The sequence below is a fragment of the Cajanus cajan genome, chromosome 1 (genome assembly GCF_000230855.2).
Source record: "Cajanus cajan strain Asha chromosome 1, NIPB_CcT2T_4, whole genome shotgun sequence".
NCBI classification, from domain to species: Eukaryota; Viridiplantae; Streptophyta; class Magnoliopsida; order Fabales; family Fabaceae; genus Cajanus; species Cajanus cajan.
Window position 1 is genome coordinate 33,962,136 of NC_138517.1, and position 21,400 is coordinate 33,983,535.

At 28.7% G+C, this 21,400-nt stretch overlaps 1 long non-coding RNA gene across 1 annotated transcript; it reads right to left on the reverse strand.

The window, feature by feature from the left end:
* Nucleotides 1–423: 423 nt before the first annotated feature.
* On the reverse strand, nt 424–7,476 carry LOC145949495 (uncharacterized). Its single transcript, XR_014427714.1, has 3 exons — nt 6,540–7,476; nt 1,629–5,609; nt 424–698 (listed from the first exon to the last, which is right to left on the reverse strand). It is a non-coding gene; the product is annotated as an uncharacterized LOC145949495 (long non-coding RNA).
* Nucleotides 7,477–21,400: the final 13,924 nt, after the last annotated feature.

Consider the following 21,400-nt stretch of genomic DNA (forward strand, 5'->3'; position numbering starts at 1 on the left):
AGGCATTGTAGTGTGAAAGATTGCCACAAAGCACCTAAAATCTCCATAGTTGAAGATCTAATAAAGTTTGCTACGAGGTATTACTCATCAATCTCTTGTTCTATCTTTCTCTTCTTTTATTTTATATATTGCTATAATAAACGCAATTATGTAGATATCTTAGGGTTCACCGTGTAATTTAATTTTCATGTAAATAATCATTAATAAAGGGGATTAAATATTTTAATTATTAATTCTTATTACGTTATCTTCATCATAGGGTACCGATTTAGGGCGTTGTAGAGGTGCTTAATATGTGACACCCTCTACCCCAACATCATTAATAAACATAAACTATATTTATAAAAGATTTTCATAGAATGATATAAAACAATAAGTATCATAAGGTAGAAGATGCACATTCATAATTCATACACATAAATATTAAACTCAAGAAGTTATTATAAAACAAAGATTATAAATTAATCCCAGTAAAGGTGGCAGAGCCTCCTAGTTAGGAATTAACTTATAATCTTTTAGTAAAATTATAATATGACAAAAATACACACTTTCAACATAAATAACATAAAAATTACAAAAGAAAAATAATAATAATTTAACAATAAGTCTAGCTAATCCCGATGTCACATCCTATCAGAGCGAAACCCAAACAGAAGCCTAAGATTCACCACCAACATCCTCAGCCTCATGCTAATTATCTGCATCATAATTTAAATATACACAACAATGACAAGGGAGTGAGAAACTTCTCACTCAGTTGCAGATATAGAAATAAAAGTTAAATAGCACACACACACGCAGTATAATTCACATATATAATCAATCTCACATATATGCTTATGTATAATGATTTTCTTGACTTGACTCACTATTGTATGCATGTGGCGCCATACGGAAGTTTCAGAATTTATCACTGGTGACCCAAAGGTACACCTATCACTGGTGTTCATACACCTCGTTAGCATGTTACATCACTGGTGTCCCGAAGGCACACCTATCACTGGTGTTCATACACCTCGTTAGCATATCGTGGGTGACTCAAAGGTACACCTTGTTAGTCGTGGGTATGCGGCCTCAGCGGCACACCTGGAGTAATATGTGCATATGATGCATGTCATACATTCACAGACTCAACCTTTAGCATGTTACACATATTATATTCATATTTCATAATTAAGAATTATTTCAATAATCCAATTTAATAGTCCAATAGTCCAACAGTCCAAACAGTCCAACAGTCCAAACAGTCCAACAGTCCAACAGTCCAACAATCCAACAGTCCAACAATCCAACAGTCCAGAGGTTGCTTAGGTATCATATTTTTCAATAATAATATATTAAGATCTTTTAAGTAAAGTAGGAAGCTTAAAAGGTAATATAAGATAATAAGGAGGCTCAGCCTTCCATTTAAATAATAGATTACAAATTTATAAATACTTAGGAGGCTTAGCCTTCCATTCAAATAACAGATTCTAATATGTAAATAAATAAGATATAAAACAAAACACATCAATAATACATATTCAAAGAAATAAACAACAGGCAAGGGATCGGGAGCCAATCCAACAAACAAACTATTTAACAATTATTCCCACACCCCCAAGCGAGGTTTCCCACTCCCCCCTTACCTGGGTTTACAGAAATTTGGGCAGAATCTCCTCCTCTCTATCTTTCCTTAAAAGGAATCGGAATTAGGGCAGAATCTCTTCCTCTTTCTCCTTAAACAAGGCACTAGAGCAGAACCTCCTTTTCTTTCTCCTTCTCTCTCTCTTACTTTCTCTCTCTATTTCTCCAGAATTTCCTTCTCTCTAGAATTCTAAATTTTCAAAACCTTAGGCCCCTATTTATAGAATTTTTGAAGTTACTATGCACTATGCACTATTCATTAAAATAATATTATAAATTACTATGCACTATGCACTATTCATTATTATATTCAAATTAATTAAAATTTTGAAACGGAAAGAATCCGCAGCCCACGTTTCAGCCGCCCCTTTACTGTGCAATTGCATAGTAAAATACTATTCATACATACGTATTCGTAAATAGTAAAATACGTATACATAAATAGTAAAAATATGTATACATAAATAGTAAAATACGTATACGTAAATAGTAAAATACATAAATAAAATACTTATTCACATAAAAAAATATTTCTTTTCATTGAATAAAATTTGGGATGTTACAATTCTCCCCTCCTTTTAGAAATTTCGTCCCCGAAATTTTTGCAATGGTAAACTCTTCGCATTCTTACTTCTAATTCTTATGCAACATCACTACCTTGTTGATGTACAACTTTTATCAATTTCCTCAAAGGATTTGCTTAGGGAAAGATCTTGACGAATTTATCCACTTAAACACAAACAAAATCAATTTCTTAAGCGTCTTAGACAAATCTTCCACTAGGGTCTATCTATTCACCATCTTACTTCCAAAATGGAGCATCTAAGTGCTACAAGATTCTTAAAAACTTTTAGTATGCTAACCATAAATATACAATTGCTTTACTCCTCTCTTCATCTTAGGTCACAAAATATCTTCTTAAGATTTTGGTACATCTTAGTAGTTTCTGAATGGATACTAAAGATACTCTTATGACCTTCTTCTAGGATTGCTTTATTAAATTCTAGCACACTAGGAATGCCCAACTTATCCTTAAATCTCAAAACTCCATCCACTCTAAATTTAAACTCACTCTCCATACCTTGATTCAAGTTCTCTACTTCTCTTTCCATATTAGACCATCACGCTTCCCCTGCGCCACTCTGATACATTTTAGTAACTCCTAAATAATGTTAAGAGTACTCTTATGTCCTTTCAAGTTTTATAACTAAACATTCAACTGTGTCCTTTCTGATCTCTTGCTTATTTGGGTCACTAATAAAGGATCTAACTCCTAGTTCCTCTAATCTCATCTATTAATCTGATAGTTACTTCCAACATAAATAATTCAATGCTACTAGGGTAATCTTACACATCAAGCATAAGTTTCTAAATTCTGCAATCAAATTCAATCCTTAAATCATCAAAATAATAATTTGGTTATCATTGTAATCCAGATATTTGCCACAACATCAACACCTAAGCATTAGATACACATATCAGATCACTAATTTTACTACTCTATCTACAACCAATTCAAACTCTTCTATGATCAATTCTAAAGATCAGGTACCTAAGCATAATGTACACTCGGTATCCATATCAGTTCTCTAGTTTCACCATTTCATCTTCACCCAAGTCATAATCATATCCATCACCTTAACCTATAGCCTTATAACTTGTTACCAAAATAAATCAACTAATTATGCTCCTATAATTTTCTTCAACAATCCATTCGTTATTCATACTTAATCTCACAATACTAGAAGTAACCTTATAATCCAAACTTAAATTTCTAATTTGAGCCAAAAAGATTCATCTCTCTAATCATAATGAAAGATAAAGATTTCCTCAAAACATCAATCACTACAATGGCTTTAGCCAAATAATAAGATCAAAATTTTACTCCTTAAGAAATTTCAACTATTTCTTTTATCTCGTATTCAACCCCTTTGGTCAAAAGATATTTAAGGTTCTTATGATCATTAAATACCTCAACCATAGAATCATATAGTTAGTGTCTCCAAATCTTAGTATAAATGACAAAGTCGCTAACAAGGTTATGGGTAAGGTAATTTCTCTCATGAATTTTCAATTTCTTAGAAACATAAGCTACTATCTTTTCTTCTTGCCACAATATTCTTCCTAAACCTATTTTCAGAGACATATTTATATATCACAATAATCTTACTAAAATCTAGTAATATTAACACTAGTCAATCTTTCCTTAAGAGTTTGAAAACTACTTCCTCAATTGTTATCCCATACTAATGTAACTCCTTTCTAGTCAATTCAGTCAAAGGTAATAGTAAGTAATTCAAAGAAGTAAGCAACGAAATGATTTGGGTAGTTAAAAATATACAAAGGTTCAAGAATTCCTGATATAGATTATCCTTACGGTTGATTCCAAGGGTAGGCAAGAAACAACCTAGTGAACTGAAACATCTTAATGACCAAAGAAACGAAGGCAAAAGCAATTTTTATAGTGAGAGCAGTTTAAACCATGAACAGTTGTTAAAAAAAAAATTACTCACTGAATTTTCATATAAACTATCAAACAAGACTCCTGATTTTACTAATTGACTCAAGTATCTCTCACTTAAGCATAACTTAAGTAGATCTTCCTCCGCAAGAAATTTCATGGTCTAAAATACTCACCTCATACAATCCAAATTCATACTTAGATAATCTAGTTTAAATCTATTTTTATGCCTAACAACTCAAAATATCATGATAGCATATATCTACCTGACACACAGAGTTGTATTCGTCCAAATGATTTCAAACCTATCTCAAACGAAAGTTAAGTGAATAAGCTACAACTCTTTATGAAGACATAAGATTTCCAAGAGATCATCTCTTTAGCTAAAGATTCAAATATCACCACCAATAAATTCAGTGCTTACTAAATTTCTAATCACCAAGGCAGTCATAACTTGAAGTTCTAGATTTTTGTTTCATCTTATCCTAGTTCTATTGAAAAGATAATATCTAAAACCATATTCTTCATAAAGACCTCAAAATATAAATTTTGTCGATATAATACTCATACTATCATAACAAACTATAATGAGAATATTTTCGACACCAAATAGCAATAATGTATCAATATATCTAATGCCACAAAATACCTCAACTTTTTCCAAATTCACTACTTAATTTCTCATTCAAATCTCTCCTTACTTTTCTCAATCAAAATAACTCACATGCTACCTAAACCATAAATAATTAACATACCAATAATAACACTTAAGGGAATTAACATCATTTCGATCTCTCACCATAGAGACAACCACCTTTAGATTCAACCTGCTACAACTATAGATGTCAGAAACTTCACCAATCATAAACTCTTAGTACACTCAATATATCACCTCCCATCCAAGGTTCTAATAATTCGAGTTGGCTAACACTATCATGATTATCATTCCTCTGATTACAAACTAACTTAACAATCTCAAACTCAACAATATCAACACAGGACGAACATCATCATCATAGTACACAACAAACAAGACATAGTCAGAGTACACAACAGAGTCATGATAAGCACATAACACACACGGTTGATAAAATCAACCTGGCTCTGATACCACTAAATGTGACACCCTCTACCCCAACATCATTAATAAACATAAACTATATTTATAAAAGATTTTCATAGAATGATATAAAACAATAAGTATCATAAGGTAGAAGATGCACATTCATAATTCATACACATAAATATTAAACTCAAGAAGTTATTATAAAACAAAGATTATAAATTAATCCCAGTAAAGGTGGCAGAGCCTCCTAGTTAGGAATTAACTTATAATCTTTTAGTAAAATTATAATATGACAAAAATACACACTTTCAACATAAATAACATAAAAATTACAAAAGAAAAATAATAATAATTTAACAATAAGTCTAGCTAATCCCGATGTCACATCCTATCAGAGCGAAACCCAAACAGAAGCCTAAGCTTCACCACCAACATCCTCAGCCTCATGCTAATTATCTGCATCATAATTTAAATATACACAACAATGACAAGGGAGTGAGAAACTTCTCACTCAGTTGCAGATATAGAAATAAAAGTTAAATAGCACACACACACGCAGTATAATTCACATATATAATCAATCTCACATATATGCTTATGTATAATGATTTTCTTGACTTGACTCACTATTGTATGCATGTGGCGCCATACGGAAGTTTCAGAATTTATCACTGGTGACCCAAAGGTACACCTATCACTGGTGTTCATACACCTCGTTAGCATGTTACATCACTGGTGTCCCGAAGGCACACCTATCACTGGTGTTCATACACCTCGTTAGCATATCGTGGGTGACTCAAAGGTACACCTTGTTAGTCGTGGGTATGCGGCCTCAGCGGCACACCTGGAGTAATATGTGCATATGATGCATGTCATACATTCACAGACTCAACCTTTAGCATGTTACACATATTATATTCATATTTCATAATTAAGAATTATTTCAATAATCCAATTTAATAGTCCAATAGTCCAACAGTCCAAACAGTCCAACAGTCCAAACAGTCCAACAGTCCAACAGTCCAACAATCCAACAGTCCAACAATCCAACAGTCCAGAGGTTGCTTAGGTATCATATTTTTCAATAATAATATATTAAGATCTTTTAAGTAAAGTAGGAAGCTTAAAAGGTAATATAAGATAATAAGGAGGCTCAGCCTTCCATTTAAATAATAGATTACAAATTTATAAATACTTAGGAGGCTTAGCCTTCCATTCAAATAACAGATTCTAATATGTAAATAAATAAGATATAAAACAAAACACATCAATAATACATATTCAAAGAAATAAACAACAGGCAAGGGATCGGGAGCCAATCCAACAAACAAACTATTTAACAATTATTCCCACACCCCCAAGCGAGGTTTCCCACTCCCCCCTTACCTGGGTTTACAGAAATTTGGGCAGAATCTCCTCCTCTCTATCTTTCCTTAAAAGGAATCGGAATTAGGGCAGAATCTCTTCCTCTTTCTCCTTAAACAAGGCACTAGAGCAGAACCTCCTTTTCTTTCTCCTTCTCTCTCTCTTACTTTCTCTCTCTATTTCTCCAGAATTTCCTTCTCTCTAGAATTCTAAATTTTCAAAACCTTAGGCCCCTATTTATAGAATTTTTGAAGTTACTATGCACTATGCACTATTCATTAAAATAATATTATAAATTACTATGCACTATGCACTATTCATTATTATATTCAAATTAATTAAAATTTTGAAACGGAAAGAATCCGCAGCCCACGTTTCAGCCGCCCCTTTACTGTGCAATTGCATAGTAAAATACTATTCATACATACGTATTCGTAAATAGTAAAATACGTATACATAAATAGTAAAAATATGTATACATAAATAGTAAAATACGTATACGTAAATAGTAAAATACATAAATAAAATACTTATTCACATAAAAAAATATTTCTTTTCATTGAATAAAATTTGGGATGTTACATAATACCTTCCCTACACGTAACCGACCCCCGAACCCAATTCTGGTTATCAAGACCATTATTGGACTTTTAAAAACCTTTTATTTTTCCAATGTTTTGAGTAAACCATTGGTGGCGACTCCATGAACCTATTTTCAAAACCATTAATTAATAAGGATTAGTCTGGTGTCCGGGCATTCCTTAATTGACAAGACTTTTAAAAGGATGTTTAAACTATTAGTCGCAAGATCAGAAATTTTCGGGTTGCGACAACCCTAACCCCAAATATTTCAATCATTACCAAATCAATTCAATCATGACTCATGCATGAAATCACAAGGACAGAATAACATTTTAAGATCATATCATATACATAAGCATCCAAAAGGTTCAATCAAAAACCTAAAAGGCTTAGGAATCATCTTACTACCCATACTCCTCATATGTGTCCATGGATCAAAAATTGATCCTTACTCCAATGGTTTTTCATTGCCTCGACCACTACTCTATGTGTCCTCCAATGGTTTTTCTCTATAGGTGTTCTTAGAGTTTAAAACAAACATGAAAAAATGACATATTCCCCTTTTTTTTTAGTTTTTCATAAGCCTTCAGGTTGGATTCAAAAGTTCAACCCAAAACTTCATTATAACTCCAGCATTTTTTTTATTTAATAAATTTTTAATTATATTACTAATTTAATTAATTAAACTAATTAAGTCAAAAATATAATTCTTTTATTAAAAGCTATTTATATTTATTTCCTGAAAATCAAGATGTTTCAAAATCCATAATTGATTACTTTTGTAAAAGGATGAATGAAGATGGACAAAGATGTCAAAGATATTGAAGTTACACGGTAACTTCCCCTTCCTTCACCCCCATCCTTCTCATTTTTAGGGTGAGATTTTGCCATGGGCTTACCAAAAATAACCTACACTTTTACTTCACCAAACACACTTCAAATGTAACTTCCACAAACTTCTCTCTTCTTCATCCCCCTCCTCTTTTCTTCTACTACACCAAACAAGGCATTAATGACAACATTTGTTATGCTTATATGGAATATTTTTAAAATTTAAAGAATTTTAAATTCTTATAAATTGAATGACTTTGATTTAAATTTCTTTTATTTATCAAATTTTTGTTTCAATAAGTTAATTCCAATTTATTAAATTTTAAATTCTTAATTTGGATAGAAAAATTTAATTTCTAACATGTGTAAAATTTATTTTAAAAATTTATATATAAAAATTATTATTAAACTTTAAAAAATAAACATTAGTCAAATTTTTAAATGTATAATAATTTAAACATTAGAAAATATTTAGAAATTTGATAACAATTTTAAATCATTAATAATTCAAAATATTATTGATATAAAAATAATTTTAAATTTTGAAAACAATGTTGATAGAGGAGGATAAAAATAAGAAAAATAAAAAAGAACAAGAAGAGAGAAAAATAAGAGAAAGAAAAACATAAGGGAATGAAAAGAAAAAGAAATAATAGTGGGAGAGAGAGTGGAAATGGAAGAAAGAGAAAAGAAAAAAGATACAAGAGAGAACATAGAAAGACAAATGAGAGTGGGAAAAGAAAAAGAAAAGAAATAAAAGAAGGGGGAGAAAAAGGAAAGAGAGGAAGAAAATAAATAGAAAGATAAGATTAAATATGGAAATGATATAGGAGAAACACTACAAGAAAAATCAAGATTATCTACGGAAAAATCCGTAGATAAACATAAAAATCCGTAGATAAATGTCAATTATCTACGGATTATCTACGGAAAAAAATTCGTAGATAAAATGGTCGTAGATAACGTTATCTACGGAATTTTCCGTAGATAACATTATCTACGGAACATTATCTACGGAATTTTCCGTAGATAACTCGTTTCAGGAAATTTTTATTTAATTTTAATAAATTTATTAAAGTAATAACCCTCATATTTGACCTCTCAAGGATGCTTGTCCTTATTGCACATTTTCTGGGAAACTTCCCAGAAGGTCACCCATCCCTATACTACTCCAGGTCAAGCACGCTTAACTGTGGAGTTCTTATGAGATAGGCTACAGGAGAGCTAATGCATGTTATCATTATAAGTAGTGCAAATTAATTCATTTAAGTACAATCTCATACTTATACTATTTTTGGATCCCTCTCATTTTGGTATGTTCAGACCGCTATAAAAATATAAAAATATATATAATAATTATATTACCAATAATAATAATAATTATATTATATTTAATTAATATTTATTTATAAATATACTTACTTGTATAATTAACAATTTACTTATTTCTATTTAAAAATAATATTATGATACAATTTAAATTAATTATTATAAATTTAAAAGTTTAAATAATAATTTATATATTTTAAAATTATAATCTTAAATTTTCAATCATTAATAAAATCCTAATTTAAAATCTTATCTAATTATATCCTAATATTTTCATATCAAATTTAAAACCATATATTAGTATGTTATTTTTTTATCATCAATTAATTTATAAAAATAAAAAATTTAAGATGACAATTTTTAATAATATTTATTTTAAAATATTATAATGAATTAAATAAAATTTTAAAATATATTTTAATCATAAATAATTTTAAAATGTATTTTAATCAAAAATATATTTTTTGGTCAATACGATAACTAAAAGTATTATGATAAATAATTAAATTAAAAAAATTAAATCTTATAATGATTATTTTTTTAATGATGCTAAATTAAATATTCTAATTATTTTACAATAAATTAAAATGAAAAGATAATAAAATATGTTAATTGATGTTTCAAATATGTAACCTAAGAAATTTATTTACGGGTGAAGTTATCTACGAAAATTTCCATAGATAACTTATCTACGGAATAATCCGTAGATAAGTTACCTACGAATATTTCCGTAGATAACTTATCTACAGAAAAATCCATAGATAAATTATCTATGGAAATTTCCATAGATAACTTATCTACAGAAATTTTTATAGATAACTTATCTAATAACAATTTTAAAAATATTTATTTTAAAATATTATAATGAATTAACTAAATTTTCAAATATATTTTAATCAAATATATATTTTTTGGTCGATAAAGTGACTAAAAGTATTATAATAAATAAATAATTTTAAAAAAATTAAATCTTATAATGATTATTTTTTTAATGATGCTAAATTAAATATTTTAATTTTTTACAATAAATTAAAATGAAACGATAATAAAATATGTTAATTGATATTCCAAATAAAATGTTTTACCTACGAAATTTATCTATGGGTGAAATTATCTACGGAAATTTTCGTAGATAAGTTATCTACGGAAAATTTCGTAGATAAATTATCTACGGAAATTTCCGTAGATAACTTATCTACGGAAAAATCCGTAGATAAGTTACCTATGGAAAAATCCGTAGATAAGTTACCTACGGATTTTTCCATAGATAACTTATCTAATAACAATTTTAAAAATAATTATTTTAAAATATTATAATGAATTAACTAAATTTTAAAATATATTTTAATCAAAAATATATTTTTTGGTCGATACAGTGACTCAAAGTACTATAATAAATAATTAAATTTAAAAAAATTAAATCTTATAATGATTATTTTTTTAATGATGCTAAATTAAATATTTTAATTATTTTATAATAAATTAAAATGAAACGATAATAAAATATGTTAATTGATATTTCAAATAAAATGTTTTACCTACGAAATTTATCTATGGGTGAAGTTATCTACAGAAATTTTCGTAGATAAGTTATCTACGGAAAAATCCATAGATAAGTTACCTACGAAAAAATCCGTAGATAAGTTACCTACGGATTTTTCCATAGATAACTTATCTAATAAAAATTTTAAAAATATTTATTTTAAAATATTATAATGAATTAACTAAATTTTAAAATATATTTTAATCAAAAATATATTTTTTGGCCGATACAGTGACTCAAAGTATTATAATAAATAATTAAATTTTAAAAAAATTAAATCATATAATGATTATTTTTTTAATAATGCTAAATTAAATATTTTAATTATTTTATAATAAATTAAAATGAAACGATAATAACATATGTTAATTGATATTTCAAATAAAATGTTTTACCTACGAAATTTATCTATGGGTGAAGTTATCTACGGAAATTTTCGTAGATAAGTTATCTACGGAAATTTTCGTAGATAAGTTATCTACGGAAATTTCCGTAGATAACTTATCTACGGAAAAATCCGTACATAAGTTACCTACGGAAAAATCCGTAGATAAGTTACCTACGGAAAAATCCGTAGATAAGTTACCTACGGATTTTTCCATAGATAACTTATCTAATAACAATTTTAAAAATATTTATTTTAAAATATTATAATGAATCAACTAAATTTTAAAATATATTTTAACCAAAAATATATTTTTGGTCGATACGGTGACTAAAAGTATTATAATAAATAATTAAATTTTAAAAAAATTAAATCTTATAATGATTATTTTTTTAATCATGCTAAATTAAATATTTTAATTATTTTACAATAAATTAAAATGAAACGATAATAAAATATGTTAATTGATATTTCAAATAAAATGTTTTACCTACGAAATTTATCTATGGGTCAAGTTATTTAAGGAAGTTTTCGTAGATAAGTTATCTACGGAAATTTCCGTAGATAACTTATCTACGGAAATTTCCATAGATAACTTATCTACGGAAAAATCCGTAGATAACTTATCTACGGAAAAATCCGTAGATAACTTATCTACGGAAATTTCCGTAGATAACTTATCTACGGAAAAATCCATAGATAAGTTACCTACGGAAAAATCCGTAGATAAGTTACCTACGAATTTTTCCATAGATAACTTATCTAATAACAATTTTAAAAATATTTATTTTAAAATATTATAATGAATTAATAAATTTTAAAATATATTTTATCCAAAAATATATTTTTTGGTCGATATAGTGACTAAAAGTATTATAATAAATAATTAAATTTTAAAAGAATTAAATCTTATAATGATTATTTTTTTAATGGTGCTAAATTAAATATTTTAATTATTTTACAATAAATTAAAATGAAACGATAATAAAATATGTTAATTGATATTTCAAATAAAATGTTTTACCTACGAAATTTATCTATGGGTGAAGTTATCTACGGAAGTTTTCGTAGATAAGTTATCTACGGAAATTTCCGTAGATAACTTATCTAATAACAATTTTAAAAATATTTATTTTAAAATATTATAATGAATTAACTAAATTTTAAAATATATTTTAATCAAAAATATATTTTTTGGTCGATACGGTGACTAAAAGTATTATAATAAGTAATTAAATTTTAAAAAAATTAAATCTTATAATGATTATTTTTTTAATGATGCTAAATTAAATATTTTAATTATTTTACAATAAATTAAAATGAAACGATAATAAAAAATGTTAATTGTTATTTCAAATAAAATGTTTTACCTACGAAATTTATCTATGGGTGAAGTTATCTACGGAAATTTCCGTAGATAACTAAATATTATCTACGGAAATAATTCCGTAGGTAATATTCCATAGATAACTAAAAATTATCTACGGAAAAAATTTCGTAGATAATATTCCGTAGATAACTAAACATTATCTACGGAAAAAATTCCGTAGATAATATTCCGTAGATAATAATCATTTTTCTTGTAGTGAAAGAAAGTAAATATGAAAAATTCAAATGACTTAAATATGTTTTTTTATATGACTTAAATATGTTTTTAGTCATTCAAATTTAAAGGAAGTTTCTTTGTTCCCTTAATTTTTTTTATTAGTGGAAAGCTAAAATAAGATAGGAAAAAAAATAATGCCTCTAGAGAAAAAGGTTCTTATAGAATAAACATGAACAAGTAAAAGTCAACCCACTACAAGAATGTTTTAATTTAGAGTCGGCCAAAAGCCGACTCTAAATCATAAAAGCCAACGTGATATTATCGGTTATTCGTCGATTTTTAGCTGACGCTAAATAAGTCGACATAATTTTTTTTGTGTCGGCTAAGCCGTCACTAACAAATTTATTTATTTTAATTTTTTATTGTCGGTTAAGCCGACACTATGTTGACACAAATTTTATTTTATTTTTTTTTATTTTCTTTTTCTCGCTTATCATTTATTCGTTCGTATTTTTAACATTCCTAGGACTCGATCCGTGAACCTTGAGGTCTTAAGTGAACTTGATAACCAAGTGTACTATAACACATTATGCGTATATAACATTGGAAAAATTATTTTTATCTCTCTGAAAGCACGTATATTATTTAAATATAGCGTCGGCTTTTCCGACGCTAAACTTAAAATAAATTTAATTTAAATTTATTTTAAGTTTAGCGTCGGAAAAGCCGACGCTATTCTTTAAATATAGCGTCGGCTTTTCCGACACTAACTTAATTTAAATTTAAATTAAATTAGTGTCGGAAAAGCCAATGCTATATTTAAAGAATAGCGTCGACTTTTCCGATACTAAACTTAAAATAGCGTCGACTTTTTTGACACTATTTGCGTCAGCTATTAGCCGACGCTTATTTTCCGCCGCTTATTCAGCGTTTTCTTGTAGTGACCTGCAGGGCATGTAGGCCAAATAACTAGATTATCAACCAATGAGGTACCTTATTTAGTCAATCAATCAACACACTAATTTCCTTTTCTAAGAGTATGAGTAAAGACAATATTCTAGTTTCGAGTAGACAACCTTGATTTTGTATATGATTGTTGCATAAGGATGGATTGGAGACACACCATCCTTGATGAGGGAGAGGACAATTTGAGTTTGATTCACAAATGATGGTTTGATAACCACAAAACCAAGCTAAGGTCATGCCATGAAAAGTTGTCGAAAGTTCTACATGAATTACTATGGAGAATCTACAAAACCTAGAAAGGCCAGTGTGCCATCACTGATCACAATCCTGAATAATACCTCCAAATCCTGACAAGCCAAGGCTTACATGACAACTTCCATAAATGTTAAGCTTTATCAAATTAGATGGAGGGGGTAACCACCTAATATGAGTTATCCCATGGGACTTGTCTAAAAGAGTAAAAGCATTAATCACTTTCACATGCAAATTATTGATAGTATTCACCTAACCAAACTTAGGTCTCATTGTCTTGAATAAAGTATTTCTAGCCCTCCAATTGCACCAGCAAACAACTACGAACAAAATCCCACAGTTTTTGTCTTGAGCATTATTATGAATCAGTCAAATGCTCGAAAATTCCAAGTTGAAAAGCCCCCTAAACTTTCTTTACTTTACCACATTTCCATAGGACATGTTAGAAGTCTTCTTGCAAGGTACCACATCTATGACACAAGGGGTCAAGGGACAAGTGTCTCATATGTCAAAAGGAATTAGTATGAAGAGAATAATGGATAACAAGCCAAAGGAATAATTTAAAGTTCTCTAGGAATGGTAGCAGCCAGGTCCATGAGACAACTTCATAGGAGGGTTTTTTTTGTAAACCTTGCCAATGTAAGCCATCTATATGTAGTCTTGGTCATGTAATAGCCATTGATACCCATCCTCTAAAGTGATCATATTCAAGAAGTTAATGTTGAGGAAGACACTAGAAAAAGGCTTCTCGTCATATGGAAGAGAATAGTTGCTAACATGTTCCATTGGTAGTGACCATTATGAAAGATTTCCCTAATGATGAACCTAAAACTTGATATATGGACATAATCCACATGATCCCAAAGGGCCTCATAAGGGGCAAATCTGTCAAACCAGATAGATAAATTACCTTTTTACCTATATCAAACTTGAGTCCTTATTGGAGAGTATCAACGACTTTGCCAAAGTAAGACCAAACATATGGGCTACCAAATACATGTTATAGGTAAAGAGTAGACCTTCCTTAAAGGTATTTATTAGACAATAAACAATCCGGAAGCTTGTAGTGCTTCGTTAGAATAGTCCATACATGCGTGTTAAGCACGACCACATTCATGTCATAAGCTTGATGAATGTCAAGACCTCCATGCAACTGGGGGCAATTTATGGTGTCCCAATTAACCCAATGAGTGGTCAATGAGCCCCAAATAAAGTCTCTCATGGACTTATTGATTTGCTCACATATTTCTTGGGGAACCAAAGATTTTGCATTGAGTAGATTGGTATAGAATTTATCATAGATTTTGCCAAAGTAATGCAACCCGCTTTGCTTAAGAGCTTTACTTTCCATCCAACCAACTTGTTATTTATTCTATCCAAGTCATAAGAGAAGTCTTTATTTGTAACCCTCCAATTTAGGGGGGAGCCCAAATATTCCCCTTGAATTTCTTCACCTTGTGGCAAGGGATGTTTTGGTAGGTAAAAGACCTATATTTTTGAATGCTCATTTTAAGATTGAAAGCTTGACAAAATTCTTGAAGCACCTATTGCACTATTCGAACTTGTGTGAACTTTAAAGAATTATGCAACAAGCAATCATCTATAAAAAAATAGGTGAGACACCTGAGGGTCATTCCTTGAAAAACAAACAGGCATCTATTTCATTTCATCCAACTTCTCTTGTAATAAAAGGCCAATTTTTCCATACAAATCACAAATAAATATCGTGAAAGGAGTTCACCTTCCCAGAGACCTTTATTGGGCTTGAAAGGCTCCAAACTCTCATCATTGCATTTGAGGGACAACGTAAAAGAAGTGATTATGAATGTGCTAATGAGATTATGAGGAAAGCCAAACTCTTTCATGATCAACTTAAGGAAGTCTCAATTGATGTTATCACAGGCCTTCTCAAAATAAATTTTGAATGCTAGATAACCAAACTGCCTTTTCTTCTTGTGTAGGTTTACGATCTCTTAAGCTTTAGTGCAATATTCTCCATTTCACAGGGTCAAGGGTAAAGCTACTTTGAAGAGGACCAATGATACTATCTAAAAGTGACCTAATGCAATTGACCAAAACTTTGGAGATGATTTTTAGTGGAATATTACATAGGCTAATTGGCCTAAAATATTGTAAAGTTGTCAAAGACTCCACTTTGGGAATAGGGACAATGAGAGTGTTTGTGAGAATGGAGTGGATATAACCTGTTTGGATAGTGTTGGCCACCATCTCCCATACATCCTAATAGTTCCTAGTAAGTCCTAAAAAATACAACTTGAAATTCATCTCGCCTTAGAGCCTTGTAAAGGTTCATTAAAAAATTTGCATGTTGCACCTCCACAAATGTAACGATCCTCAACAGAGAATTGCATTTTTTCTCATTAATTTGTGGAAGATGTCGAACAACCAAGTTAAAGGGGGGAGAAGTTGTCAAAAAATTGGAAGAAGATTTTAAAGAAGGAGTAATTTGATCTTTTAAGGATATCTTTATCCAAGCACCAAGTTCCATCTAAGAGAAGTCTCGATATCATGTTGTGATGCATTCTTATTACCGTTTGGGTGTGAAAAACACTTGTATTTTTGTTTCCAAGTTTTACCTAATTCTTATGCAACTTTTGGTACCACAAAAACTTCTTTCTGGTGTAAAAGCTAGTTGCAGAGACATTGGAGATGCTTCTCCAGGTTGATGAGCAATGAATATCAAGTTTCCAGTGAACTCCTTTCATACAAGCCACCCTATTATTAAAACATTTCCTTTTAATTAGTTCTTGTAATTTCAAAAAGAAAAAATCGTTATATTCTCTTAGGGCTACTAGTAGCATAACTAACACTAACAAGTTGAAAATTTTATGCATCATCTATCATGTCAAATGTGATGTTTTTATTAATAAAGACACTAATAGGTAAAAAATATTTTGGACCAATTTAGAAATAGATCGATGAGTTTATTTGAAAGATTCATAATGATATTTGAACAATGTAACACCGTAATTTTTATAAAATTATATTAATATTACGTAGTATTTATTTTAATGTTTTAATATTTTTATTAGAAGGATTTTTAATATTATTTAGCTATTTGATATGAGCTTTATTTTTTATATAAAACATATGTTACTTTTACTAAAAAGGTGAAGTATATTTTATATTATTTATCTGTTTTACGTGACCTCTATTTTAATATAAAACATGATTTTTAATTAATATTTGGATTATTTGCTATAAGACTATTTTTATGAAAATATGTTTTTATCAAGAATTATATTTATGTTATTTTTTAAAAGGAGAAAATATGTTTAATTATTTTAATTATTTTGTGAGAAGGGAATGAGGGATGTAGTGGTCTTTTTCTAAATAGTATTTTTATTATTATTATTATTATTATTATTATTATTATTATTATTATTATTTATTTTTAAGAAGGGGTTTGTCATGAGTTATTTTCACGCTTCTCACTTTCTCCTTCTTTTCTACGCGTGTGCTCTAAAGACTCAAGAGAAGCATGAGGAGGAGGTCACTGGAGAACCATACGCACTTTTTCTTCTACTCATCAAGGTAAGGGGGAGTGAGAGACCTCACTCGATGGTGTGGGAATAATTGTTGGATAGTCGGATTGGCCACAATTCCTTGCCTAATGTATGCTTATAAGAACAAGCACTTTATGAAAGTTTTATATTTTGCTTTCTAATTATTTTGTTGCATTCCTTTTGTGATTTTGAGTGTGGATATGTGTTCAATTTCAATAATTGATTTGTTTGGTAGCAGGATTGGTTTCAATCCCTTGCTTGACGCATGTTCTTAAAAACAAGCACTTTTTGAATGTTTTCTGTTTTCATGTTTGAGTTTTTTGTTGTGTTCACTGATGATTACTGAGAATGAATATATGTTTAATTTTGAGCTTGGATATGTTTTAATATGAATCAAAGTGTTCTATGGGTTCTTACTGAAATCCTATGAGAAACAGGCAAATTTCAAATATTTTTTGTTTGGCTTCTGAGTTTTTTATTATGTTTCGTAATGTTTGCTGAGTGTGAATATGTATTTAATTTTAAAAATAGACAAGTTTTGATATGAATTAGAGTGCTCTGTGGGTTCCTGTGAGAAACCCTATGAAGTGAAAATTAGGAATATGATCTTTGGATGAATTTTAAGGCATTATATGTAAAATTGATGATGGATTCGTGTTTTGGGTAATATTTGAAATGTTTTGATCAATTGAAATATTATATTAAATAGTTAGTTGTAGAAAATGCATAAAATCATGAAGTTGAGTCTATGACTTTTATGCTTTGTATGTTATGAATTGCGAATTGAATGCGTATGATGTTGGATAATTTCTTGGTATGGTTTATGTATATTTTGATGTATATGACTATAAGAAGTTCATTGTATGAGACTATGTGAATATGACGTGAAAATGTGAAAATTGAACATGTGATCTATGATATGATCATATGAGATAATGTTGAGTCAATGAAATAGTGAATGTGTGACATGCATCATGTGCATATATGACTTCAGGTGTGCCGCTTAGGCCGCATGCCATGTATTAAGCTATTCCAAGTGTACCTTGGGTCACCAATGATGTATTGAGCTATTCCAGGTGTGCCGCTTAGGCTGCATGCCAGTGATGTATTGAACTATTTTAGGTGTACCTTGGGTCACCAGTGATGTGTTGAGCTATTCCAGGTGTGCCGCTTAGGCTGCATGCCAGTGATGTATTGAGATATATCTAGGTGTACCTTTGGTCACCAATGATGTATTCATAAATGAATGTGCCCCCAAGTATGATGTTGTAGCAGCATACTAGTGATGAGAAATGTGCAACTTCCATATGGCGCCACATGCATGCATTTATGAGTCAAGTCCATGACATTATTATACGATAAGTGAATGTATATGTATTCTAATGTATCTATAACTTGAGAGTTGTGTTTGGTTATGTGTAACTTGTGTGGTATTTGTTTTGATTGTGTGTATGTTGCCTAACATTAATTTATTTGTATATAAAAAGTTCAAATCATGTGAAATTTGATATCAATAATCTTGAGTATAATATCACATATAATTTAATGTATGATTGGTTAAATTTATATTATACAAAAATTTATTAAAAAAATAAGATTTGGTGTAAATTTTTAAACTTACAGTCGATGTCAACTGATCTGACTCAAATTGAAATTACTTAAAAAAATCTTACAATTTAAATTTTTTGTAATTAAATACTCACTCACTAACAATATTAGAATTCTATTTATTTATGTTGAATAGATATTGTGAAATGATAATTATCTTTTTCATGATGTTAATATAATATATTAACATGCTAAGTAATTATCTTTTTATTTTTATTTGTTTTAAAGACTCTAAATCCTTAATTTTAATGGTCAATAGAGCACAATTTTCATCATACGTATGTGTCTCATGAAAATAACATGATTGCAAGCCTTTTTTTTTTTTTTTGACAAAATTGCAAGCGTTCATGTTGGTTGTAATATCCCAAATTTTATTAAATAAAACAAGTTATTTTGATTTTAAATATTTATTGAGATTATTAGAAGGTTTATCATATTTTTATTTACGTATTTTACTATTTACATATACGTATTTTACTATTCACATATACGTATTTATGTATTTATGAATAGTAAATATATTATTATTTTAATGAATAGTAAATATAATAATATTTTAATAAAAAGTATATATGATTAGAATGCCAATCATTCGAAGGAAATACGTAAGCCCTTACGTAAGTTTTCAAATAATTATATTAATATTAAATTATATTATATAATATTATGAATAGTAACTTAAGAATTGTTATAAATAAGAGACGGAGGTTTTGAAAAAAATGATACAATCGAAGTGGAAATTTAGAGAGAAAGATAGAGGGAGAGAGAGAATCCAAAAGAGGAGGTTCTGCTCAAGTTGTAACTCTTGTTTATCTAGGTAAGGGGGAGGAGAACCTTATCTTTTTAAAATTTTATATACTATTATGTGTAATTATTTATGCATTTATTTGATTATATTTATTTAGTGGGGTGCCCCTAACCTCACTATATTTATATATTTATTCAGTGAGGTGTTTCTAACCTCACTATATTTATATATTTATTCAGTGAGGTGTTTCTAACCTCACTATATTTATATATTTATTCAGTGAGGTGTTCCTAACTTCACTATATTTATATATTTATTCAGTAAGGTGTTTCTAACTGCACTATATTTATATATTTATTCAGTGAGGTGTTCTTAACCTCATTTAACTACTTAACTTTTAATTACAATGTTTATTTATGTTATTATTATATTTATTCAGTGAGGTGTTCCTAACCTCATCTAACTACTTAACTTTTAATTACTATGTTATTGTTATATTTATTCAGTGAGGTGTTCCTAACCTCATCTAACTATTTAACTTTTAATTATTATGTTTATTTATTTACGTTATTATTTAGTGGGGTGTTTCTAACCTCATATATTTGTTTAACCTTTAATTACTATTACTTATTCTATGATTATTCTTAAATCTATTTTGAGTAATTTTTTATGATTAATATAATTTGTTAAAATGTCTTTTACTCATTTTAAAGATAATTAATACTCTATGGCCATAGACGATAAAGTTTGAATTATTTGTAGCTGGAGGTTTAACCTTGGGGATTTAAATGAGTAAGAAATGGAGGTGGAATATCTTTTGGTTGGTATTATAATGATGCTCATTTATCCTGACTAGTCACTACAAGTATAATTCAAATTTTATTGTATCAAGAAAATCTAATATTTAATCTGTATAAATATATATTTATATATATATATATATGTTAAAATTTTATACATAAATAATTATGTTTATTCGTTCGAATTATTGTATTTATTGGATATTGTTCTTACTCTTTTCTTTTCTTTGTTTTTTTTTTAATTAAATATATTATAAATAGATGGATCAACTTGAGATTCCAGATCATTTTGCTGTTATTGTTACTGCTGTCCTACATGGAAGGAAATTGGAATACGGAGGCTATTTGATGGATCTGTTATAACTTTACTTGTCAATCATATTATTTTAATTGTAATTTTCTTTCCGTTATGAATATATATATTGTATTAATAGAGTAAGGAAAATGAATAATGTGTAAAATAATACGTTATTCTAAATATTTTAGAACGATATGTTATGTATTAAATTCACAAGATATTCTTTTCTTTACTTTTATTTTTATTAAATAAATATATAGATATTGTTAATGATATAATTGCGAAAATATTATAATTTTATATTGTATAATTTGGGTATTAGAATTAGGCGTTACATTTAATGGTATCAGAGCAACGTTCCATGTGTAACTTGGGGAAATGTGCTAACCATGTTTCTATTATAAGCTAATCTATAAAATTACAGATGGCAGGAAGAAGGAATACCGAACTAACAGAGGCTGTACAAG